The following is a 27,749-nucleotide window of genomic DNA, read 5'->3' on the forward strand; positions in this document are numbered from 1 at the left end:
CTAGGACTATAGATTGGAGTTCCTGGCATCAGAGTGAGTTTATTTTAATTGGTACAATGGTAAAAATTGCTCTTTTTTTTGGTGGTTTTTTTTTTTTTTTGATCTTTGGTTTGTACTGCTGTGTCTTGTCTATGCCCACTTTATAAAGGAGTGGTTGCAGAATTGTCAATCCATTTAACATTTAGATTAGAAATTTTTGGTGGAACAATGCTAAAATTGGTACTTCAGTTCCCAGCTCTTTGGCCAACGCTTTCTTTGCTTCTGTGTAGCATACTATCAAACCGAGCTATCTCTGAAAGTACTATTTGATTACAAAAAATAGATTGCCAGGTTCAATGATATAGGCCGGAGGCTCCAGTTAGACTCAACAGCAGATAGTGCTGGAGGCTTTGTAGAGGCTGCAGTTCCTTCTCTCAGCTATACTGCTGGATCAAGCTTCTCCCTTCCTGAGCCCATTTGCAAATGCTTTCAGCTCCTTGTTCCTTGCCCCCTGCTTTAGATGTCAAATCCATGGAGCCAGTCCAAGTAGTTTCATTCATGATTAGGGAGGATTTCCAATAGGGGATGTACAAGGACAGTGGAAAATAGGAGAGAGAGACAGATGTGTTCCTATGAGAGACTGTATTGGAAGTTAGGTTCTGGGAAATTGCTTCTGTGGACCAGGCCTGTAATATCCTTTATGTTGGCAAGATAATGATGCCCAAGGATTAAGAGTACATCTATATCCCCAGTTCAGGTGCATCACGGAGTAGGATCATTATTTTGGTCCATAATCAACTCCTGATCTTTATTGCAGTGTTCAAGAGAATTCAAAATGGTGGTGTTCTGCTTTGCCCTTCCTTTCTCTCAGCTCTATCTTGCCAGCATTTTCAGTGTAATTCATATCACCGGCGATTTTATGAAGCCTCAAATGTAAGGTGCACACTGAATCATTAGAAAAACCATAGCACCCATTTTCCCAATTGAGTGTCTTCTGTTTACAAGTGCAGCGTTTATTATCCACCTCTGGTTTTCCCTCCTTCCTTTACACTTTTCTCATCCTGTACTTAAAATAGCCTGGAGACAGCTACATGTGCTTCTGAGCAACCTTCTTCATTTACCAACATTTGGTTTAGACTCAAGGAATGTAAGCTATTTTTTTTTTTAAATGCTGGTTGAAGCGAGATGTAATTAGGCCAGTCAGCTAGCTGGCTTGTTTCCAAATACAAAGCATGGCCAGGGTAACTTGGATTCTCTGCACTCTTTTTCCAGACATTGAAATTTATTGGAGTTGATGAAAGTTATTTGTTGGTCACTTAATTTGCAAGTTGTGTTTTGGAAAGAGGTACACGTTGAGTATCTCTTACCAAAATGCTTGGGACCAGAGGTGTTTCAAGTTTTGAATTATTTTTTTTAGATTTGAGGATATTTACATAGACTTTAGTGGTTTAGCATTCCTAATGATAAAATTTCAGTGTCAAAAATCTGAAACTTTCTGAGTGCTGACACAATTTGAATTTTGAATTTTTAGAGTAGAGATGATTAAGTATTTATTGGAGGAACTGTTTCATCTCTTAAGATGTTATATTACTGATACGAAATTTCCTATTTAGAGAAGAAAGTAATCTTTTTTTTTATTTTTTTATTTTTATTTTTTTTTTATTGTAATTAGTAAAAGGGTTACATGATATTTGCCAGATAGAAGGTGCATTAATTCACATACATTGATACCCTTTCGCATGTCTTGGTACCCGTTTCCCTCCCCCCCAAGAAGAAAGTAATCTTAAGAAGTTTCTTGTTTGTATTTTCTTACAGACTAAGGATGATTTTATATGCTTTTGATGACCACTTGTGTATGATACTGGAGCTGTAATGTCCATAATTTTCCTGTTAATTTTCTTATCTTTAACATATCTTCTTAATGTATTCCTCTTGCTGTTTCTCATTTCTGTTTGTTTACATGATCCTTGGTTTAGTATCTGTGCATCATTTTCTCTCAAGGCAAAGATCTGCAGTTTTAATTGTTATAGTTATGTCAGAAACTCATTTCTGTTTCTGGGCTGGAATAAGTGGGTGTGTCCCTTTCTGCCATTTAGGTATGGCTGTACATTTTATGAAAATATATATATGTATGCATTTCATGTGAGAGGCCCTTTTCTTTGGGCAATTAACACATGCATGTGTAAGTGATCTTTCACTGGAGGATTTTAATATATATATATATACATTATATAATATATATAACTTTTTCAATAATAGTATATACATATAATAACTTTTTCAATATATATTGAAAAAGTTATTATTTATATATAATATATATCATATTTATAGAATATATATACTAGTATTGAAAAAGTTATCATATCCAGAGAAAAACCTTACTTTGTAATAAAGAAACAGATGCCTCTCTTTCTCTTTCTCTCTCTCTCTCTCTCTCTCTTCCTATATTTAAAGATATCTATATCAATAATAATATTGAAAAGTCCCTTCTAGAGGAAAATTTCATTTTGTATTAGAGAAACAGATGACCTGAATTCCTTCTGGGAAACAATGGAAGGATCTAGCAGCCAGTTGTGAAACTGTTTTAGTTTCCTCTGTGTTTGGGAAAGCAAGGAAGGCATTTTAGCACCTTTGAAGAGGCACTAGCCTGGGGTAAGTAACAATTTAGTCCAGGTGGATAGAAAAGAATGCTGGTGACATTCCTCCCACAGCAGCATGTGTGACCTCCTGCTTGGAGGTCAGGCAGTAAAACATTTGAGTGAACTGGTGAAATGTTTTGTATTTATTTACAAGGCACTTAATCGCAAGACTGATCCCAATAAACTCAACAAGTCGTAGTGGTGGAGAGAGGTATATGAGGCATGCAGAATAGTAAAAGTGGGTTCTGGGAGCATCTGGGGTGGGGCATGTGGAAGGCATGTAATCCCCCTGCTACCTACCAAAGGTAGGTCATCAGAAAAGTGGTCATGGGTAGATACCATGAGGAATGCAATTAAGTCCATTCTATTCCCACCTGCTGTGGAGCCACGTGACATTTTGCTCGTAGGTTCTAGTTACCCAGCAGTATTTACATTCTGTTGTCTATACTTAATTCTTTCTCTTTAAATTGCCCATCCAACATTTCCCAGCAAAAATATTTGTTATTATATGTTAGTTGTCATTGAAAAAAAACACTTTTATGGGTTATTGCGGTTGGATTTAGAGCAAAAACATTAAAATATTTTCTAGTTAAGTCATTTTTATTATCACCATATTTTTATTTGTTTAAATATGGTTTGTAGAGAATAGCAACCACAAAACAGGACCACTGTCTTTAATTGTAACTAGTTAGTTCGTTACTTTTTTTTTTGCCAGTCCTAGTCTTGAGCTCAGGGCCTGAGCACTGTTCTTGGAGTTTCTCAAGGCTAGAGCTCTACCACTTGAGCCTCAGCACCACTTCCTCAGCACCACTGCCTCATCCTCCTCATTGATTACTGGTATGCACTACCATGGCCAGCTTAGCCTACTTCCTTTTTTTAAAAAAAAGTACACACCATGTGCACACATCCATGCATACATGCATGCATGCACACACACCTATTGATTGATTCATTAATACTAGATTTTAACTCAGGGCCTCATGCCTACTTGTCTGGTGTTCTTCCACTTTGAGCTATGCCATCAGCTTGTTTTTTTGTTGGTTGGAAATGAAGTCTCATGGACTTTTCTGCCTCAGCTGGCTTCTAGTTGCCATCTGTGGATATGGACTTTGTTTTTTTTTTATTGTTGTTGGTTGTGAGGCTTGACCTCTGGGCCTGGGCACTGTCCCTGAGCTTTTCAGCTCAAGGCTACAGCCCTACCCCTTGAGCCACAGCGCCACTTCCCAATTGCCATCCTTGGAATCTCATCTCCTGAGTAACTTCGATGGCAGACATGAGATACCAGCACCAACCCTTATTCATTTGTGTTTTACAGTGTGAGGGATTGAACCTAAGGCATTGTTTATATGTTGCATGTGCCTTTCCATTGAGTCCACCCTCAGTGCCAATAGGCTTTTATTGATTTCGATGGCTCTGCTTCTTTATGTTTTGAATAAAAGATTTCATGGGGTAGAGAAGGGTTAAATTTTTTGGTGACTGTTAACAATCCTGATTAAGTTGGAAGAGCTTTAACTTTAATAGACTACCAGAAAAACAATTTATATAAATAGTGATCTCTAGCATGCCACAGAAGTCTAGCAGGATTAGTTTAATGAGTAGGGAAGAAGTTAGCCTATTGCACAAATAAGAGTACCTGGATATTAAATGAGATTTTTGACATTATTTGGGGATTTTGTTGTTTGAACTGTCTCTGGAACAGATGAGTGTGTGTGGGAGCTCTGCCTGTTAGGGACCAGGGATACTTTGGAGAACTTTATAGTGTTGTAGGTAGGGGCTGGGTACTGTGGCAGTGAACTAGGTGCTCCCATATAAGGTTGCAGTATAGACATAACTCAGATCATTTTAAGGGTGGTGAGGGCTTTGAGACAGGAATAGAATTAGTGCTGCTTATATGAACAGGCTTTCCCCTTGATTCTGGAAGGGATTTTATTTTCTTTTTCTTTTTGTTTTCTTGGAGGGAATATGCTGCTATGAATTTGCATTTGCTCTTTCAGCTACCATGTGAGCCATACCTCACCAGTGCTGGTACCAGCTTTTGGCTGGTTGTTTTGGAGTTTGTTTTTGCTGGTTATTTTGGTGAGGTAGTCTTGTACACTTTTCTGCCCAGGCTGGCTGTGAATCATACTTCTCTGATCTAATCCTGCTGAGTAGCCAGGATTACAAGCATGAGCTTTTGGCACTTGGCTTGAAATTTCACTAATAAAGAGACCATCTACAATAGCTTTATCTTGTGTGATTGTTGTTCTTATTGTACTGTGTTATTTCTCTTCTCTTTTGTTGCCCTTTGGTTAATCTCATATTGTTACTGTATCTGACTTTGTTACCTGGTATATTGTATATATGTTTATTTGAAATTGGAAAGGGAAGGGGGGCGGGGAACAAGATGATTGGGAGTGGGTGGGGAACAAAAACCATGAGAAGGGTATCAATGTGTGAGAAGTAATGCACCTACTATTTGGTGAATGTAACTGTAACCCCTTTATACATTACCTGACAATAAAAAAAATATTGGGGGGGGGGGAAGAGTCCATCCAGGTGGGATTTTCAGTTACCCTTCAGTTATCTTTATCAGTTGCTCCATGCTCGGAGAGTTTGAAAAAGGTAACTAAGGAATTAGGTAAGGATGCCAAAACAGAGTTCTTTCTTTAGAGGATTTTATGGTATAAAAAATATTTGAATCTCTTGTTATAGGATTTTTACGTTGTATACACTGTTTTGGTCAATCCTAAGGCTTGAATTTGGGGCCTAGGCACTATCTCTGAGCTTCTTTTTGCTCAAGGCTAGCACTCTACCACTTGAGCCATAGAGTCACTTCCAGTTTTTTGCTGTTTATGTGGTACTGAGGAATCGAACCCAGTGCTTCATGCATGCTAGGCAAGCCCTCTACCAGGAAGCCATATTCCCAGCCCTGTATAAACTTTCTTATACTTTAAGTATTTCCTTTTCCCCTTCCCTCCATTTCCATTTGTGTTTTACTTTCTACATTGTAAGAAAGACATATTTCATTTGGTTGGTATTTTTTTCCCATATTTTCTTTTATGGCCTTCACTTGGTGTTGTGGTAGGATGATTGGGCGAAGGTGGTAAGGTAGTATTTCTTACTGCAGCTGTTTCTCAGCATTCACTTCACTAAGTTTGATGAGCTGATTTGGCTGCAGACTCTAGCTTCTCCTTTTGACCAAGTGTAGCTTGATCTTCAACTCATTTGATGGTAGGTTGACCAATGGGACATACTTGAGGAAGCTTCTCCCTTCTCCAGGGAAGACTTTTAAGTTTTTGATGCAATGATTTTAGCAATGTAGAGAGAACCACACATTTTCTTTTTTTGTGGGGGAGGGGTGAATGAAATTATGATATATTAACTTACAGAATAATGACTTTATAAATTAATGAATGCTTTTTAAAGATTCTTAAAGTTTGAAGCTGTTATTATTGGAGTTCATGGCAAGTGGTTTGTTCTTCTCTCCCTTACTTCACAGTTTCTGCCAGTTTGAGTGGATCTACTTTGCAAATCCATGACCATTCTGCTAGGAGTTGGCATTTCCCATCTTACCGCCAGGCCTCCTACATTACTACTTTATCCAGCTTCTCATTTTCATTCTCTCCTTTATCATCCTGGGGGAACAATCACATCTCGAAGCTTTTCCAAGGCAACATTTGAACCCTCAGCTCCATTCTCATGGTACAGGTTATAAGCACAATCCTTTGGCTTGGTGCCTATTAACTTCCTCTTCTTTTGAATAGAATTGTTCACCTAATGCGGTGGTTTGAGGCTGACTTTCATATCCTGGGTTCTCATGTTGGCCAGCTGCTCTGCATGAACCTGCTGTATTCTGATGACCACTGCTTTATCGTCAGCAGTTGAGCAAAGGGCAGAGCACATGTCTAGGGCTTCAGTTGAGTTGAGCCAGGAGTGGTCCAAAACTCTCTCTATGGCGAGTCTTGGCTCTGGTTTTAACTTCAGGTGCTTTCTCACATCTTCTTCCATCTCTGAGATCTGGCTCCACTCTTTTTTTCTGGGAATTCAAACCTGCCTGTCATGATCTTTTCCCACATATCCTTTGGGATGGACCGGCTGTGTTGTTTGGAATAAAAAGGAGGGTATCCACATGACATCACATAATCACCCCTAGGGACCACGAGTCACTGCGCTTTTGTTGTAAGTGTAGGGTGTTGGCGAAGTAGGTATGATTCTAGGTTTCTCCTTCTGGTGCCTTCTGTGTGCTTCCAGTACCTGGGGTGTCATCAAATCACCTTGGTCAATTTTAGCAAAATTACACAACTTTACTGAAGTTTCCAAAGAGCTAGCCTTGAAAAGCCGATTTTCAGCCTTGAGGTCTTTGTGTGCAATAGAACCACGTATCTGAATACATTTGGAGGATTTTTTTTTTATTGCACCTGTGGTGCTAGCAGGTAAATGGAGGGAGGGAGGCAGTGCTCTTGAGGCCCAAGTAGTGGACAGAGTAGGGGAATGCAGTGTAAATGAAAGTATGGGAATGGTGAATAGGACATATTTGGTGGGAATATGAGAAAGAATATGTCCAGGAGAGAAGAGGGGAAGGAATCAGAAGGAATTGGGGGAAGAGATGCTCACCAGAGGGGCTGGGAGTTTGGCCTAGTGGTAGCATGAAGACCTGGGTTTGATTCCTCGGTACCACATACATAGAAAAAAGCTAGAAATGGTGCTGTGACTCAAGTGGTAGAACTCTAGGTTTGAGAAAAGCCCAAGGACAGTGCTCAGGCCCTGAGTTCAAGCCAGGACTGGCAAAAAAAGAAAAAGTTCACCATTTATCCTGGAATCTCGTGGCATTATGATTGGTACTCAAGGTGGGGAGGGTGAGGTAGGAAATGGGAAGGACTGTCCAGCCAGGACGTGAATGTGTGTGACTTCTCTGTCAGGGAAAGGTGAGGATTTTTCCGATGTGACAGTTAACTACCTGTCTTTCTGAGTTCGTGTGTGTGTGTGTGTGTGTGTGTGTGTGTGTGTGTGTGTTGTTCTCTCTTGTTGCAAAGTTAGTCCGGTGTTTTCAAATATTGGCTGCCCTTTCTATTTCCTTTGAGTCTGTTCCCAAGAAAAGTAAATATTTACAGTAATATCTATATATTGCTTCGATAAACTTTTAGGAATAGGGAATAGGTAACTTCAAACACAGTTTACCAAACCACACTTTGTATTTGTTTTGTTCTGTTGCTAATCTGGCAAGAATGACTTCCTGCAAAAACTGTCAGCCTATCTTCATAAACCATCTGTGTCACCGGAATGCCAGCTTGGTGGCAGATGTCATATCTGCTCAGTACACATTCAGCGATGGCTTTGTCAAGCAAGGCCTAGTGGACGGCAGTGTATTTAGATAGTCACTGCCATCTTTGCAAAGGTTTGTGTGTGGCAAACACTGTGGATCACTTTTCAACATATGTGTGTGGATTCCTGTACGCTTTAACCACCATAGTAAAAACAAAATAGAAGACATCCTATGATAATTTTTCCTATTCTCTCAGTACTGTGGCTTCAGTGGTGATTTGTGTGTGTGTGCAAATGAGAGAGCAGATGCTGTTTTTACTTGGGCACTGGGCTCCCCTCAGCTCTGCACAGTGGAGGAGTTGTATTGGCACAGATCCAGCTCTTATGTGGTGTGGAGTGGAGGTGAACTTCCTGCTTTTATGTTTTTGGAAATCGGGTTTAGGGGACTTATGCCCAGATAATAAAAGCTGCTTTGGGAGGACACAGACACAGACACAGACACACACACACACACGCACACACACACGCATGTACGCATGTGCATACAGGCACGTGCGTACACACACGTGCACACACGTGCACACTCTCTTTCTGAGATATAGATGGGGGCTTAGTGATAGTGTCTACCACATTCCACTTTGGCTGGAAATGTATTTTGCCAAATGTAGCTTTATCAAAGGCATTGAGACAGTGCTATGGAAAAGACAGGGATTGAAAAAGAGAAATACCTTTGAGGAGATTAACAGTGCATTGGAGTCAGTTAAAAACTCATTAAATGGTACATAAACTCTTTGTTACCTTCGTCCCTGAAAGGAGTGTGTGTGTGTGTGTGTGTGTGTGTAGATCTTTCTGGTGAACCCTGGAGAGTTCACTGCTCACAAGGCATGGAAGGGATGCCATGTTCTGGGTTGTACTGCTGCTTTATTAAGTTAGAGGAAATGATGAAGGAGCATGTTCTCAGTCGCTGCGGGGGTAATGAAGAGCTGGAGGCTTGCTAGCTGGAGGACAGGAGCTTCCTGGAAACTGGAGGGGTTAGGAAGGTCTGCCTGGCTTGTGACCTGTACTCAGGCCTGGAGCACTCAACCCTCTCCCCACAGGCCTTATCATTCTGGTGAAGTCTTAGGTTATGTTGAGCTGAAAGTCATGGGGTGAAGACTTGAAGGAGGGAGAGTTGGGGCACATGGGACTTAACTGTCTATCATCAGGTGTGTCTGAGTCAGCTCCACCAGACTGGGACTATTAAAATTAAGGCTCCTTTCAGAGACTAGATTCAGGGAATAAACTTCCTTGAAGCCTTCAGTTGGAAAACCAGCGCTTGGTTCTTAACTATCCATGTGTGACTATAACTCCCTTTGAGAATTTAAAAACAACAACAACAACAACAACAACAAACCCCTCTCCAAAGATGCTCTGTGGATGGTGAAGGAGTGGTCCAGAGCTGTTCTTTTTTTTTTTTTTTTTGCCAGTCCTGGGCTTGAGCTCAGGGCCTGAGCACTGTCCTTGGACTTTCTCAAGGCCAGAGCTCTACCACGTGAGCCTCAACACCACTTCCAGCTTTTTTCTATGTATGTGGTACCAAGGACTTGAACCTGGGTCTTTGTGCATGCTAGGCAAGCACTCTACCACTAGGCCAAACTCCTGGCCCCCAGAGCTGTTCTTACACTGCCAAGGGTGGGCATCCTGTGTCTGCAAGCAGCTTCAGGGCTTGGAATAGTTAGGTTAATTGCCTTTTCCAGTGAGGGTTCTTTATCCTGTCTGAGGACAATCTCATACTGTTCATTTTGCCCCCAGGGACTATATATTGACTATACATATTGCCTGGAAACATTCAGATGGTCAGAGACCACCTGGGCTTGCTCAATATGACCCTGGGTTACAAAAATTTCCTTAAATCTCAGTTCTGATTAGCTATGAGCCACTGGCACCAAGTGCTCAAATATCTTTTGAGATCTTGTTTTCAATTCTTGTGGGTAAATACTCAGATGGGGAATGTCTGGGTCCTAAAGTAGTTGTGTTCAGGAAGTGCTGACTGTTTTGTTGTTGTTTTTTTGCTTAATGTCTAAGATCATGACATTTATTGCTTTTTTTTGAAATGTTATTAATTGTACAGGTGATCTACAGATGGGTTACAGTTACCTAAGTAAGGAAATGAGTGCAATTCTTGTTGAACGTTGTTACCCTCCCTTGAGAGTTCCAGTTTCTCCATATTCTCACCAGCACACATTTTGTGATTCTTGAGAGCAGTATCTCATTGTGGCTTTGATTTCCATTCCTTGATGATTAGTGCTAGCCAGTGTCTTTTCATGTGCAGTTTTACTGGCCTTTTTAAAATGCTTTGCATTCTAGTAGCTCTAAATCTGTGATTTTTTAATGAGTTGTAAAAATGTATATTTGTTATTACTTGTGTGTGTGTGTGTGTGTGTGTGTGTGTGTGTGTGTATGTGTGTATCTTTTCAAGGTGAGTGTATTCTTGTTCAGCGATGTAAGTGGTTATCCAGCTAGCCTAATTTGAAGCATCAAAAATGGAAGAAGGGAGCCCTTGCCTTTAGCTCTCCCTGCTGAAGTGGACCTATTATGTGCTGGCTACAGTTTAGACACATCTAAGTACAAACACTGGAGAGAGTATCTAGCTGTTCATCCAGTGCATATGTCTGGAGAGTACTCTGTGTGAAAAATCCCACTCAGCTTTTAGCAATGAGGTTATGCAGGGCAGGAGAAGGAATACCTTGAAGATGGTCAACTTTTCTTTAGAAACCATACCAACCAGTAGCACTCTTCAGATTGATAAACTAAAGTGATCACTTAGGAATATAAATGAATGTTCTTACAGATCTTTTTATGTCAGTAGTGTACCACCAGGTGGTATTAACTGGAGTTAAAATATCCCTGGTGAACACAACAGGCAGGTCTAAAAATCATCAAATCTGGGGGGCTAGAGGTGTAGCTTGGTGATAGACATTTGCGTAGTATATGTGCATTCCTGATTTTGAGCCCCAGTATTGCAATCAAATCAATCAATCAAATCCCCAAGTGCTAGAAGAGAGTAACTTTCAATACTGTGATGCCTAATTTTTAGTTTCAGGGTTACAAGGTGTTGTGTATGTCTCTTAAGAATTGTATTCTTAAAGAGAATTCCCTACCAGCTGGAGGTTGATGGAAAAGGTAGGTGAATGGAGTTCATAAATGGCCCCAAGATGTCCTTTACTCTCAGGCACTTAGAACCTCCTACAAGGCATTCCTGCCCTTCTGATTTGTAAGGAAAGTCTGGGAAGGATTGTAGGGTATTGTTAGTAGTTGGTTAATGGTTAATCCTTGCAATGTGGCAGACGTGCACCTAATCTTCTGTGAAACCAACTGCTCTAAGTGAATAATGGTTAACCATTCCTTACCTTTTTACTAAGCCTATTTACCTTTTTCTAGCTTTTTCTTTTAAATATATAGGACCAGAAAAACCTTTTCTTGTTCTTTTGCAAATAAAATTTGCTTAGCTTGGCAGTTTTATGACTCATTCCTTGCTGAGAAAACTGGTGGTATCCATGAGTAGCTTACCATCTTTGAGATACTATTAGAATGACTCAACCAAATTCTTAAACCTGAACACAGAATGCATCATCTGGAATGGGGAAAAGACAAAACACAAAGTAGGTGAAGGGAGTCAAGAGATCTCGAGGCCGCACAGTGGTCTATGACCCCATGTCTGACTCATAAGCTGCATCTCTGGCTAACAAACAATGGTCACCTCACAGGCTGCTACCACTGACAAGATGCAGTTTCAGGTTGACCATTTATCGAATTAAACTCAAGCATTTGGTATGCTTGGCTTTTTTTAAAAAAAAAAGAAAAGCATTGTATAAACATTAGAAATCACGGGTTTGGGAGCATGGCCTAGTGGTAGAGTGCCTGCCTAGCATGCATGAAGTCCTGGGTTCACTTCCTCAGTACCAGATGGGGGGGGGGCGGGCACAAGTGGTGCTGTGGCTCAAGTGGTGGAGTGCTAGCCTTGAAAGCCCAAGGATAGTGTCCAGGCCCTGAGTTCAAGCCCCAGGATTGGCAGTAAAAAAGAAATTCTCAAAAAACATTCTCAAAAAAAATCATCTTTGTATTTATTTTAAGGAAAAAAAAGAAAGAAAGAAACCTTGGCTGAAAGTCAGTCCTTGCCAGTTCTGAGAAGTGTCTGGTGTAAATGATGTTCAGGATTTCATTCTCTTCGAAGTATCTAGTTGCCTTTTCTCTTAATAACTCATCTAATTAGCCTTAGTTTGCCTTCTTGATCCTTACTCTCTGTAGTCTAAGCAAAGGGTATGTGGTCTGTCTGTCTGTCAGTCAGGCTCTCAGGCTCTCACTCTCATCTCTATCTCTATCTCCTCTACTCTCTGCTCAGCTTCCAATTGCCCCCTAGGAATTCATTATAAAGCTGTTGCAGGGGGTGGGGGAGGGAAATGGGGACAAAAACACAAGAGGGGATATCCATGTGTGAGAAGTAATGCACCTACTACTTGACAGATGTAACTGTAACCCCTCTATACATTATCCCAACAACAACAAAAAAGCTATTGCACACTGACTGGTTCCTGTTGCAGCATTTCTCACTACAGACTTGTTTTAAAAAAGTTACACTTTTGGCCAGTTGCTACTGACTCACACCTGTCATATATTTTTTATTGTAATTGATAGAGAGGTTACAGTTATATTTGCTACATAGGAGCATTACTTCACACACATTGATACCCCTTAAGACGGTTATCTTTTAATTAACCACTCAAAAGCCAGAAATAGAGTTGTAACTCAGGTGGTAGAGCACTAGCTTTGAGCCCAAAGACATCAGGAAAGTGTCAAGCCTCAGGTTTAAGCCCCAGTATTTGGGAGCATGCACATGTATATGTGTGTGCAACTACACGCATAAGCATCCAGACACACAGGTTTGACTGCACTGCCTGGTACTCTTAGGAGGCTTTAGGAAGTGAAGCAGAAGTGAGGTCATCTTGATGTCCCCTTGAAGGGGACATGTAGACCCGACCCCCCCCACCCCAGTCCTCCCAGTGGCTACTCTCCCTTCCATCAGGTACTGCAGGCCATCACACTCTGATTCCACAAACAACAGAACCAACTGACGATTCAGTTGAATTTTTCTTACGAGATGCTTTGTTTACTTTTTAATTCATTTATACAAATGTTCAATCATTTAAGTGTTTTTTTTTAAATAGAATTTTGAGCAAATTTTAATTTGATTTTTCTATCTTTAAAAATGGAGGGAAATCTGGTTATATCCTATGCAAATAAATGGCACAAGATAACATTCGATTTCCCTTTTCTATATGTATATGCTTTTTGTGACATTATTTGTAATATTATTGTGCTTTATTTCATTATGCAATCTTTTTCTTGGGGGCGGGGGGAGAGAGGTCAGTCCTGGGTGTTGTCCCTGAGGTTTGTTGCTCAAGGCTAGTGATCTACCACTACGAGCCACAGCACCACTTCCAGTTTTCTAGGGGTAAGTTGGAGATAAGAGATTCACAGACTTTCCTGCCTGGACTGGCTTTGAACTGCAATCCTGTTGTCAGCTTCCTGAGTAGCTAGATTACAGGCATGAGCTACCACTGCCTGGCTTGGAGCATTATTAATACAATTGAATAATCTGCCTGTTTCTTCCAAAATTTCAACTTTTTTTTTTTGCCAGTCCTGGTCTTGAGCTCAGGGTCTGAGCATTGTCCTTGGACTTTCTCAAGGCTAGAACTCTACCACTTGAGCCTCAGCATCACTTCCAGCTTTTTTCTATGTATTTGGTACCAAGGAATCCAACCTGGGTCTTTGTGCATGCTAGGCAAGCACTCTACCAATAGGCCAAACTCCTGGCCCCTCAACATTTCTTTAATAGCTTAAGTTAAAATCCCTATTTCCTCCTAACTTTTTTTTTCTTTTGAGGTGCAAAATCTCGATATAATAGCCGAGGCTAGCCTTGAACTCACGGTCCTCTAACTCATGAGCCCCTGGAGTGCCAGAATTAGAGGCATGCATGGTCATACTCAGCTCTTCTTCTTAATTTCTCTCAATAATGAAAATGCTTTATTTAGCATAACTATTATTTTCCAGAGCCTACTAATGTTAAGGCACTGTTTGTGTTCCTTTTTCTTATGTAATGAACCTCATACTAGGACACCAGGACTCGATTGGCACATGTAAAAAACAGCTTTATAAAAAGATGTACAAATTTTGGGGTTGAAAACAGTTATCTGTTCCCCTAAATCCCAGGCCAGACTTGATCAAAATGACTCTTTCTGGCACCAGTAAAATGATCTCATTCCCTTTCATTTGCAGAGAAACACCAAGTTAATGGTCACCTATGGAGGGAAAAGATATTTCAAGAGCTCTGGAGTCTAGGCCTACGCATTAAACATGTCAACTTGTCAATCATACCTCATAAAATAGTTTATAAGAGAACTCGTAAATAAACCTGCATATGGCATGGAAAAATGGATTTTGGTTAATTTTTGTCACTAGAACACCTGGTGATCCCAATCCATTCACTTAACAAGTGTTTACTGAGTCCCTGGAATTCAATAGGTATAAGGCAGATAAGGGGTTGACTCTTAACAGCATTGATTGATGGACTTATTTGTGGAATTCTTATAATGCTTTTGCTGATTAAGTGTGTTTAACCAGCTCCTCAGTGGCTTAATCTCTGCCGTGCTATGCTATTATACAAATGTGGAGAGTTGCGTTTGACATTTTTACCCAATTCCACTTGGTGAATTTATTGGTCCCATTATTTTTTGTACTTGGTGTTGACTTAGAATTGCAGGCTCTATCAATTTAGAATGCATTTTATCTTCACCATATTTAGCTTCCTTGAGCTCTTACTGAGCATGGTGAATATTTTTATTGTCAAGATTGTACATAGTTTCTAACAGTGGTGAATAATTGCCAAGGACCAGCTGTTTTAAAAATCTTCCCTTTAATGCTCACAGCCATCCTTCTGAACCCAGCTGCCTTTTCTTTGTCTAATGACGAAGGAACTGAGGCTCCATATGCCCCACAAATGCTACCAGGCCAGGGCAGATTTCATGTATACTTGAGGAAGATTGACTGTAGCAAATTATGTTCTTTATCCCCTTATGTAAATAGCTAAGTTCCTTCTAGCCATTGACATCTGGTGAGAGCTGTGGTCAATTGATTTCTTCTGTCTGCCTTTCAGTGATTCTGAAAGCATGGCATGTTGTACTTATTCTTGATTCCGCCCTGTACTTAGTGAGCTAGTTGTATTGGAAACCATAAGAATGGTCTTTTATTGAGTGGCCTCGGAAGGAGAAGGTGTCAATGTTTTTTTTATTGTGGTGAAAAGGGTGCTGTGGATCTTCAGAAGCTCTCAAGTAGGGAGTTGAATCTATAACCTGTGAAAGGGCAGGAAAACAAGGCATTTAAACCAAGCTTGAATTGACTGGTGGTAGGGTAGAGAAGATGAGAGCACTGGCTAGTACAGGTCAGGGTGTACCTCTGGCTCCCCTCTAAGTGGGAATCTGTGACATGAGTCTACCTTTTCCTAGGTTGCTAAGATTCTTTTTCTAGTGTCTTTGCAAATTGGCTCTTATTTGAAGAAGTGCTCCACGGGGAACTTCCTGTCTGGGGACATGCACGCGGTGCTTTAGAATCAATGTAAAGTCAGTAACTTAGACTTGTGATATGTGGTGAAGAATGAGAAAAGGCCACACAGAAGGTGCTACATACACACTGGCAGGTAGAACTGCTTACTCTTTCCCTCATGGATGCCAGGGATAGCCAGGTCACCAGGATAGCTGTATTGCCAAGGCCCAAGTTCCTGTAGGAAATGCAGTGGCTTTTGAAGTTGAGTTTCCTGTATTTGAGGCATAAACCTGAGGAGTATTTTCTTTTGAGAAGTTGCTTCATAGGCAGTTTATTTTTTTCAAAAAATAAATGTGTACTTAAACTAGAAATATGTAGAACAACGTTTCGAACAGTTTGACAGTTTAACTTAAAACATTATAATAGCTTCGCAAGCCCCAGGGCACATGCCTATAATTCTAGCCACTCAAGAAGCTGAGATCTGAGGCAGAAAAATCTAAGAATCTGCCTCCAGCTAGCCAGCCAAAAGTCAGGTGGCTCAAATGGTAGAGTACCATCCATGGGCAAGAAAGCTTTGCTTTATAAAAAGACAGAAAACCAATGAGTTGCAAATCTACTTGAAGTTTTGGGAGCGGACAGGTAATAACCCATTTCCTGGAAGGGTTGTTGGGATTAGTATGGGTCGTTTGTGTGTTCTGTGTGTGGCATTGGAATTCTCTGCCCAGGTGACGACCTGGGCTTTGGTGGCAGGGTGAGGATAAGGGAACTCTGTTAACAGTGCTATCCTGTTATAGTTGTGAGATGTGTTCCACAGGTTGACCTTGACCTTCTGCTCTGGGACACTTTGCACATTTCCTCTTGGATACCTTTCTCATCTATTCGCTGGCGTCTCATTACGCAGGAGCAATAAATACTGCAGAGCATAAATATTTTGGTTAAGAACTGAAGTACATTTTTAAATCTTTGAGCACAAGACTGAAATGGAAAATTACTGAGCATGTTGTAAGCCCAGATCCAGGAGTACCAGAAGAGTTTTATTTTTTGTTGTTTAGAAACTAAGGAACATGAAGTGGTGTTTATTGGTTAGTGTGAAAAAATACATTAAGCTAGCATGTAACTATATACAACAGCTTGTGTCTTGTACATTTTAACTTGAAGTGCTGTCTAAATTAAAGCTAGTTAGATGCCATTGCTTTACTTCAGGTTTGTCCTTCCTGTTCTGATTTTTTACCTCAGTGGTCTTTTAGTTTCCCCAGAGATATTAAAAAAATTTAGTTCTCGAGGACTCAATATTTGCATACCCCATGCTATGGACATGGTATTGGAAATATAAACACAACTACATAGACGTAAAAATTTATGACTCTATAGACATGTTTTATTACATAGATTAATATGTATCTGTGACATACAAACCTTCATCCTAATTTTAATTATGTTCTAAAATCTAAGTGCCAGTGATTGTATATAGAGATTCCATTCCCTTCTTGAATACTCGTTTTGTTAAATATGTCATTTGAAATATGATGTAAAAATCAATGTTAATAAATTCTTTAATAATAAAAATTGGTTCTTAGAATTACCTTTCACATCTCCATTTTATTCTTTGACTGTTGGCTTAAAAAAAACACTCTTACCTAATTGTAATAGCTGTAATTAGCAGCTAATTTCATGAGGCGTTATTTGTGGGCTAGATACTCTGATGGTTGCTTTACATGCATTCTCTCTAATCCTTCTAGTAGCTGTCTGACTGTGTTATTATAATTTTCATCTTACAGACAAGGAAACTGAGACTCAGGGAAACTAAGTTTGCTGAGATTTGCAGTTACTTGGAAGTCAAAATTAATACTCAGATTCAGGACTCTCTTCCTTCACAGTCCAAGCTCTTAACCATTGTAATGTCTTTAGACTTCATTTTTTTTCTGCCACTGTAATGTGTAACTACTTCACCACCTTCTGAGCAGGAGCGAACAAAAAAGTCATCTTTCACTCATGTTGGCTCAGGATTCTCAGACAGTGTCTTAATCCAAAGCAATTTGAAGGTCAAATCATCTCTGAGCCATAATTACTTGAGTCTAGCAAGAGGATTCCAGGCGTTTCAATTTTCTTCAGTTTACTTGGGGTGCAGATGATTGGCAGTTAACCATTGCAAGTTATACTTCACTCCTTGTTTATATTGAATCTCATCAAGGTATAGACTGCTCCTCTGTGTTTCTTTCTTTCTTTTTTTTTTTTTTGCTGTAACAAAATTCCTGTGGGAGGTTTATTTGGGTTCATAGTTTCAGAGGTTTCAGTTCATTGTGGCTTGGCTCTGTAATTTCTGGCCTGTAGTGAGGCAGAGCACCATGGCAGAAGGGTATTTTGGAACAAAGCTGCTCACATCATAGTAGCTAGGAAGTGGAACAAAAATAGAGGCAGAGCTAAGTCAAGGGCTAAACAGATCCCGGTCAAAGCCAGGCCCCTCCCCAGTGACCACTTCTTTCAACGAGACCTCAGAAAGTTTCCATGGCCTCAAGAAGTGTCCATGGCCTCCCTGTGACACCATCAAGGAAATAGATTAGTCTTTATGACTCAGTCACCTCTTAGAGATTAGATCCACCAGCTGAGGACCAAGCTTCCAGCACACCAAACTTTGAGGGGAAGGCTTCACATCTAAACCATAATCTGATCCCTTCCATTCAGTAGTTCAGTAGTGACTCTTCATTTCAGAAATGTCAGAAGACATTTTTTTTGGTGGTACTGGGGCTGAACTCAGGGTTTCATGTTTCCTAGGCAGATACTCTACTGTTTGACTCATATCTTCAGGACCATGTCCTTAGGTAGTTCATAGCTGATTGGCAAAGTGCAGTGAGGAGAAGGGTCCATCCCCAGGAATGAGCCAACCAGGAAAAGAAGCATTAATCTTCAAGAGGCTGTCTAAAATAGTTCCTGCAAAAGTCCCTGAGAAGTTCTGCAAGGCAAGTTGGGAATGGCTGCATAAGGAAGGGAAAGTAGGAGCTTTCCCAGGCAAAGGCTTGGAGAACAAAAATGGTATGATAAGTCTTTGTTCTTTTTCTATGTATATGGTACCGAAGAATCGAATCCGGGTCTTCGTGCATGCTAGGCAAGCACTCTACCATTAGGCCAAACTCCCAGCCCCAGTCTCTGTTCTTTTTGCAGATGAGGGAAAGGCATGCATATGTGAGGTGGTGGTGTATGTGGCATAATGGCTATACTTTGGGGCCTGGTTCTAATACTTTATGTTCCTGAGTGAAGTCTCATCTTTATCTGTAAATAATACACAGATCTCAGAGAACTCTTTTGTGGGTTTTATGGCACAGCTATTTAGCACAGTGCTATGTATGGTAAACACACTCAGTGTGTTGAAGCTACATCCTTAATCTCCATCCTTATTCTCACCTTTCTCCCTCATCAGTATTTTGATTGGCCTGGATTAGATCATAAAGGGCTTTCTCATACCACCGGACATCTTTCAGGGTAGGCTCAGGCTCAGTAACAGCATAGAGATTGCCAGGTCTTTGGATGGTAACAAAGGACTCTGCTGGTATGAGAGGAGGTGCTCTCGTGTTTACAGGTTGGCTTACATGCTGTATGGCTTATGTAAATCACTTGCTTGCTTTCCTGTGTCATTCGCCACAGTCTCAGTCACGCATTAAGGATGAGGAGTGTGAACTGAAGGGGGTCTGTATCTCAGCTATGTTCTGTGTCTGCTCTTCAGATGGCTGGAGCTAGGTACAGCTTGTCTAGAAGGCCTTTCTACTAGGGCTTTTCTTCATTCTCTGGGATGCAGCCCTTGGCCCAAACAGCACCTTGTGAACAGTGTCTCCCTTTCTTCCCCTCCTCCCCTCCCCCCTCCCTTCCCTCTTGCTATGTAGCCTAAACTAGCATGGAATTCAGGATACTCCTGCCCTACTTCTCCCAAGTGCTGGGATTGAAAATGTACACTCCTTTGGTACCTTGAAGAATGGCTGTCACCATCCAGCCTGTTGATCTGTTATCTTTATTTTTCTAGGCACTGTCCCATAGCTATTTTGCTCAAGACTGGAGCTCTACCACTTGAGCTATGCCTCCACTTCTGGCATTTTGGTAGTTGATTGGTGAAAAAGAGTCTCACAGACTTTTCTGCCAGAGCTGGCTTCAAATTGTGATTCCTAGATCTCTGCCTCCTAAGAAGCCAACTTATAGGCATGAGCCACTGGCTCCTGGCTTGATTGTACTGGACTCAATCTGTAATCTTTTAAGCTACCACACAGTGCTTTGCAACTGTTTTTCTTATGTGTAATAGGGAGGTTGAAAATCCAGCTTTTTTTCTAGTTGAATTTTAGTCCTTGATTCATCTTCTGGAAGTTTTTGAGACATAACGAATCTTTTCATTTCCCTTCTCTCTTTCACTTTCTATTTGGATTTTGCTATCTATCCTTTTTTTCTGTAATCATAAATGAGCTCCCTATAAATCAATGATATTAGGATGGATCTTGGAAATTAAATATGCTACACTAAGCTTTCTTTTTTTGGTATCAGTATTGGGGCCTGAACTCAAGGCCTTGCTCTTGCTCAGCTTGTTTACTTACAACTGGCACTCTGCCATTTGAGCTACACCATTTCATCTTTATCCTGGTTCATTAGAGGTAAGAGTATTACAAACTTGTCTTCTTGGCCCAGCTCTTTAGAGTGCAGCCTCCTAAGTAGCTGGGATTGTAGACATGAGCCATCTTACCACTTGAGTTGGCTTATTGAAGAGCAAGGACAGGGTATTTAAGTATTCATTTCTGTACTTACACCTGGAAAAGCATATAGAATTTTTTTCCTGGAGTTTGTTAGTCTATTAATAAAGTGAAGCTAAATCTACTCTGGAGATTGACCAAAGTGTAGAACTTAATATGGATAGGTTGGTGCACCTCGATCATACTAGGTCAGCTTTCCCAGATGTTCAGACATATGCTGGATATAAAAATTGGGTTGCTGGTTCATTTCATAAACTTCTGAGCACTTCAGTGTGCTTTGGATTATTTTTCTCTAGAAAAATATCTCAAGGTTCCATCTTAAGAGAGGCCCTGTGATTGCTGCTGTTGCTGCTGCTGCTGCTGTGTGGGGGGGGGGGAGGAAGAGGGGGGGAGAGGGAGAGGGAGAGGGAGAGGAGAGAAAACGTGTCAATAAATTAGAAAGTATGGGGCAAATGCTTCAGATGTGGCAACTAAGGTCATTGGTACAGTTAGGGTGTGGTTTGGTATATGCACACTTACTAATTGTACTCATTGATGTGCTCAGGGAATCACCACTGAAAGACAGGTAGTTGGCTGTCTTCAGCCCCCAGGTTGTTCCTCTTCGTGGCTTAGGCTCAGAGCACAAGGTCTATATCTAGTCAGTGTTACCAGCCTTCTCTGTATCATGCAGTTGGTGGAGGTGGGTAATTGTAGGTCTGTATCAGTTCCAGTTTTGATTTCTCTCTGGATCCAACTTCTCCCAGCTCAATGTCCATTGGCTCTTTTTCAGCAATCCTATGTTTCATGTTCAGTGAAGCCTTGCCCTGGGAGGTTATTACAGAATGCCTGAGCTTGAACCACAGTGCTCTTCCTTTTTTCATTGCTACAAGAATTCTACATCACATTGTTTTGCAGGTCTTGAAGAGAAGCCTTCTTATCCTGAGACCCATCCTTATTCAGGGATTCTTCATTAGGCCTGGTCTTGTGGCGGCCCTCCTGACTCTTGCAGAGATAGGCTGTCTGTCCACTTACTGTTTTCTGAATATAACCAGGAAGCATGGGAGTGTTGATGCTTGCTAGGGTGGTAGTGGCAGTGTAACTGGAATCGTCTCTCATGTAACTCATTCACATGATCCAGCCTCGCAGATAATTTCAGCCCCCCACCTTTGTTGCCCCTGAAGACAAACCCTTCAGGACCTGTGGCTTCCTGTTCTCACCTACACTTGGAGGAATAACGCTTTCAAATAAAAACATTCAAACAATTCTCTTATTCTCAGATCCTTCCCTGCCTATAACTTACCCTTTTCCCTCCCCCCCAAAAAACAAATTGCTGGTACCTTGTATTTCTCAAAGTGAAGCTTTTGGAGGCCCACTTAGCTTGCTCTTCTTGGCTTTCCTTTCTGGATTTTATTTTGCAGTGTGATGTTTCTGAAATCCTTATTTCTTCAAATATGGAGCTTTTAGCATCTGTGCTTGGTTTTACTTATTGATTTCAAATGATTTTTCAGATAGAAAAAGGATGGGGGAAAAAATCTTCATTTTACCCCTTAAACTCAGCCATCTACTAGCTTGTAACTTCAAAATTCTAATTATATACTGGATGAAAGTAATAGACTTAATACTAAATCTTTAAGATCCATTCTGTGCTTTCTTTTTCCTTTTGTCCTTCTACCCTTTGTTGCAGAGTAAGAAACGTAAGTCACAGCTGGAATCTTGACAGGAATTGGCAAGGTAGTTCGCGACATGGAGACATGCCACTTGTAAATCCATAGCTTTTGATTTTGTAAGTGATTTTAAGAGTCTATTCCAAAGAAAATCAGGGCCCATGGTAACAGCTTGCCTAGCATGTGTAGGGCACCGGGTTCAGCCTGCAAAACAGGAAGTATGGCCAACTTTTTTAACATTAGTAAAAATAAAAATGGACTTAACATTTTAACAGTAGAAAATAGTTAAATTAATGGTAGTTTATGTAGTAGAATATTGTGTCTACTTAAAATGATTATTGATCGTTTCAGTTGTATGATAAATAATACCTAATCACAATTAGTGAAAATATGCCAATTACTACAGTCTTCTACAGATGAATGAAACATATGCTTAAGTAAAAGAAGTGGACAAAATATGTCAAAATTATAACATTGATCTGCAGCTGGTGACATATGATCATTTTAGATTTTTCCTTTTAGTTTTCAACACATTTCCAGGTTGTTTTTTTCAGTGAAAATAATAGATGTTATTAGAATTCTCTGATAAAAGTAGAAAAAATTGTACATTTCTAGTCCTGATAATTCAAAGGAATGAAAACTTATGCAAGAAGTTTCCATCCATTCTGATTTTGAAAAGGTTTGCTTGATGGCCACTTGCTCTTATTTTACATTTTTCTTTTTGCTTTAGTCAATGAATGATGGTGCAGAAAGCCATTAGGTAATGAGGGAATGTTGTAGATACTGTTACTACGAGGGGTATGTGTGGTGCGAACTGTTCATTTTGCAGTGTAACAGAACCTGGAGTGACTGGACTTGGGAGCCAGTCTGTTACCTGTCATCCTGGACCTTTTAGCCGGATTGTGTCACTTCCATTAGCTCATCTGTAAATCAAGATTGTGAGAATTTGATGACATAATGCACCATTCTTGACACAGAGTAATTAATAAAATTCCATTAAGTGACAAATAACAACTGTTATATTGGTACAACAAAGAAATAATTTCTCCAAATTTTCATATATGCATGTTTGTGCATATATATGTATTACACACACACACACATTTGCCAGTCCTGGGCTTGAACTCTGTGCTTAAATGCTGACTTTGAGCTTCTTTTGCTCAAGGCTAGTGTTCTGCTACTTGAACCTCAGCACCACTTCTGTCTTTTTTTCTACATATGTGGTACTGAGGAATTGAACCTGGGTCTTCATGCATGCTAGGCAAGCACTCTTATCAGTAGGCCAAACTCCCGGCCCACTTCAGGCTTTTTTTGAGTAGTTTGTTAGAGATAAGTGTCTCACAAACTTTCTTCCTGCCTAGGCTAGCTTTGAACTGTGATCTTCAAGTCTCATACTCCTGAATAACTGGGATTATAAGCATGAGTCACTGGCAACCAGCTTATGTACAATGTTTAGAAGGAGCATGTGTTAAGTGGGTTTTAAATTTTTTAAAAAAAATCAAGACATGTGAAAGGGTATCAATGTATGTAAATTAATGCACCTCCTATCTGGCAAATATCATGTAACCCTTCTATTAATTACAATAAAAATATATAAAAAATATGCAACATTAACAACTCAAAGACTGCATGAAAATAAGACAGATGTTTCTCCTCTATTCACCTACTCCTCAGTTTGAAGATGGAATAATTCCATGTTATGGGCAGTGATGATATGGTAGTGATTGATAAGAGATTTCAGTATAAGGGTTGTGATAATAAGTATGATGTAAATTACTAGATTAAATATTAGTGCTGGGGGGTGAAATTATTACTGCTATTAGTCACCCTATTTGGGCAATTGATGAGTAGGACATAGATGATGGGTTTTATCTTGGTTCCCTTTCCATATTCCTCTGAGGCTCTTCTACTTTAAAGGTTACCCTGGAAGTTACTCAGAGCCAGTGTAGATTTAACTTTGCTGACATGGCGATGTGGAAGAACATAGTCTGTCTGGATCCCGAAGCCAGCAGCATCCATCACTCTCTACCATAGCCAGTGCTTGCTGCCTGCCATACACTTACGTGTAATCCTGGAAGATTCATTGCTTTTATTTCCAATGGAAATTTCCCAAACGTTTGCTGAGCACAGTATAGGTTCCTTCTCACGCACAGGGATTTCAGCTTCTGAAATTGGGGTAAAAGATTTGTTGGTTCCTGCTCCTTCTTACATTACAAGTGGAAAACAGATACACATTTCATTTTTCCCGGGATTTCTTTCCTTATCTTGAAAGAATTTAGTAAATTGAATGTATTTCCTGGGAAGCTTAAAATCCTTATCACAATTAAACAGAGGTGAGACCATCTTGAGTTCGGTTTACTCGGTGTCGTATTTGCTGTATTTATTAGATACGAACTGCTTCAAATTGTGCACACTGAAGTTTTTCAGTGTTCAAGAGCTAAGAGCCCTACTTGAAAATCAGAGCAGTTAACACTTACTCTTTCTTCAGCATACTCACACCCCAGGGAGCTCTCCACCAAACTTTTCACCTCCAGTGTCTGGGGCTTGCTCTGTACTCACTCAGACAGTCTTTGTTTTGAGGTCTTCAGTGGCAACACAAGGACGACAATATGCTAATGGACTAATGTGACTACACGGTGGGTACCCTGCTAGATGTACCCAGGCTGTTCTCTGCGGTGTCACTGAGTGCTACTTCGTATGACTTAAGTTGTTCCAAGTACTCACTCAAGAAGTGTGGAGTGTGTGTCTTTACAAGGTTGGGGAAAGAGAGAAGAAAGGCCATCTGTGATGGAGTTGCCACTCATGTGCATACAGGGTGTCTCCCTGGGGGAAGGGGAAGTAGCATGACCATCTCTGTTGGGAAGCTTCATTTTCCCCATTCATTATTAATATTGGGTTACATCAGTTGGGCTTGTGAGGCTCTTGGACAGTGGACACTAGTTCATACCTGTTTTGTTCTTTCTCTGCATGATCCATCCAGCATCTTGGCTCTGGAGCAGCAGTTGCATTATTTCATTGTAGAACTCATTTGCTTTTTTTCCTGACTCACTGAGTGGCCACACATCTGAAACCCACCCTGTCACTCTGCCAATTCACCCAGACCTGCAGCTACTTGTTCTCCTCTCCTGTTTTTGTCTCCATATGATGGATAGCTTTTTCATCTTAAAAATTCTCTACTGTATAACTATTGGCTTGTTGAAAGTCATGTGGGTGGTGGTCCTTAAAAATTCATGTGCTTCCTGTGAGATTCAGTGAGATAACAAGCAATAATAACACAGAAATAACACTAAGTGCCAGGAATGTATACAGGGGTTCAGTATTGATTCCAAAAATCCCAAACTTGAAGCACTAAATAATGCAACAAATAAATAGTTGCCTGCCAAGAAACTTTATATCATGCATGAAAAGTGTGATATAAAATGAGCTTCCAGCCGTTGTCTATACATTGTATGGAAAACATAAGAGAGTTTTGTGTTTAAACTTGGGTACAGTCTCCTAAGATAGTTATATTCCTTGTAAATTCCAAAATCTGAAATAAAAAAAAAATCCCAACTCTGAAATATAAGATACTCATATGATGGACAAGTTTGATGTACTGTGTTCTCTGGGTTAGGGGGGAAGAAAGTGAGGCAGCTTTTGTCAGTGGCTTATTGGGAGGAGCTCTGGGCTGGAAGCTCAGATCCACCTCACACTGGCAGAGTCCCTTGGTCACTGCTCACTGTTTGCATAGGAAGTGCATGGATGAATCCTCCCATCCGAGAGCCCTGGGCCCAGGAGGGAAGCCGGAGGCGGGGTGGGGAGGGGTGGTGACACAGGCATGGGCAGGAAGGAAACGGGAAAGGGAGGTGTGGAAAGCTGTGCCGAGAGAGAGGTCACCGGCAACCAAGGGCCTCTCACCCAGCGTCCCTCTCTTTCCCGCCTCTGGTCCTCCAGTGCATACATTTCTGAGGAAGGCAAAAGTGAGTTACCAGGTGTGTTTACCTTCAGCAAGTTTCTTTTGCTTTGAGTCATATGCCCAGGCTGCAACACCTCTCCAGTTGCTTTTGTGATTGTGTTGTTAAGGCTGACTTTTTATTGTTGTGGGTCATGGGGCTTGAACTCTGGGCCTGGGCGATGGCCCTGAACTCTTCAACTCAAGGCTACTGCCCTACCCCTTGAGCCACAGCACCACTTCTCCTTTTTTTTTTTTTTTTTTTTTAAAGAAGAGGTTTTAAGTGATGTGCTGGGATGTTTCCCACTGTCCATCACAGAGCAGTTCAGGAGGTAGAAAGCCACTGAGGTAAGAGAGACTGGGGCGAGCCTGGAGCATGGTATGGTTGGAATGGGACTCCAGTTCTTCATAGGACTTTTGGACGGAGCGACCTCAGGCTGAACTTGGGTTCCAGTCTGAGGGGTCTGCCTTTGACATAGCTGAATAATGTCTACTTCAAGTGAGCAAAGGAGCGCTGTGTGTGGTATGTCACAGCCAGGCCTTCCCAGTTGAAAGCGGAGGCTTGCTTTGCCATTGTTGCTTTGCTATCACTGGATTGTAGCTTCTAATCACTTTAATGGGCTAGTAAGATTAGGCCCTCTTCTGGCCTCAGAGTGCCCCATCATGCCTGCTTGATAAATGAGGTTGCTTCCCCAGTAACCTGAACTTTCACAGACTTCCTGTTCTGGTTTCTACCTGTGATTGGCTCTGACATTCCAGGATATATGTCATTATGACCTTTCTCCCTTTCTCCCTTTCTCCTCCCTTTCTCCCTCTCCCTCTCTCCCTCTCCCTTCCTCCCTTCCTCATTCCCTCTCTCCCTCCCTCATTCCCTCTCTCCCTCCCTTCCTTCCCCCCTTCCTTCTTCTCTCCCCCCTCTGTCTCTCCATCTTTCTTTTTGTGGTATTGGGAAGTTGAATTCACCCTCTTAATTTTTTAAAGCAGATTCTAAACAGCATATAATTTTATCTACAAATATTCAGGGCATACTCTGAATGCCAAAAGAGAAAACTTTCAGAGAGGTAGGGGGAGGAAAAAAAAAAAACTCCAGAAAACTTAGTTCTGTCCTGTGGAAAAATCATGTCTCTAGCAAACTTGGTAGTAAATCTCCATAGCAGATTGTAGGGAAACGATTTAAAACAAAACAAAAAACTGGGTGAATTTTTCAAAATATTGTCCTCCCAGAAGATTACCTCCTGCAATCCCTTTACCTTACTTACCCAAGTTGAAAATGATAATGTCTGGTAGTGTGCAGAGCTGGCTGGCTTCTTAGAATATGTGACAGAGAACTACCCTTGTGAGGACCGGTCAACTCATTCCAATGATTTGAACCTTTGACATTCAAGAGGACAGTGTTGACTATTGCAGAGGGGACAGACTTCAAAATGTAATTATTATTTTTTCCTCCTTACACAGATTATGTTGGATATTATTGAATTGCCCCCCTACCCCTTTATGTAGCCCAGATTCTGGATGCAGCTTTCTATGTTGTGAGTCTGTGGAGGGCTCATTTTTATCACTTACCTGTCACTTCCTTTATTGCAATTTGTGTCCCTTGCTGTCACCTCCTTGAAATAAGTGAAGGGCTCAGAGGCCAGGTCAAGGAATTCACAAGGAACAGTGTGTTAAGTGAAGGAAATGAAGTGAGGCTGAGTTTTTGTTTCCTGACCACAGTGGATGGCGGGGTGTTATTGGGGAGCTGAAAGGCTGCTGTGGCTCCATCTGCCGGGAGAGGTAGCCCTGTGGTGTCACCACAGCCATCCCTGTAATAGGGAAACATTGCAGCAGTCTTTTCCACCTCATTTCAAATGTGTTTAAATAAAAGCTTTTGAAGCCAGGTGCTGGTAGTTCATGCCTGTGATCCTAGCTACTCAAGAAACTGAAATCTGAGGACTGTAGTTCAAAGCCAGCCCAAGAAGGAAAGCCAGTGAGGCTCTTATCTTTAACTACTAAAGACAAGGAAGTAGAGCTG

General features: G+C 40.9%; 1 protein-coding gene and 1 pseudogene across 1 annotated transcript in view; one reads left to right on the forward strand and one right to left on the reverse strand.

The window, feature by feature from the left end:
- The window catches only part of LOC150058398 (tyrosine-protein phosphatase non-receptor type 14-like), a 146,308-nt gene that overhangs the window by 22,336 nt on the left and 96,223 nt on the right, over positions 1 to 27,749 (forward strand). The gene's annotated exons all lie outside the window — the stretch shown is intronic.
- On the reverse strand, positions 6,050 to 23,826 carry LOC150058399 (MAP kinase-activated protein kinase 5-like; annotated as a pseudogene).

The sequence above is a fragment of the Megascapheus bottae genome, chromosome 10 (assembly GCF_031878675.1).
Source record: "Megascapheus bottae isolate mThoBot1 chromosome 10, mThoBot2.hap1, whole genome shotgun sequence".
NCBI classification, from domain to species: Eukaryota; Metazoa; Chordata; class Mammalia; order Rodentia; family Geomyidae; genus Megascapheus; species Megascapheus bottae.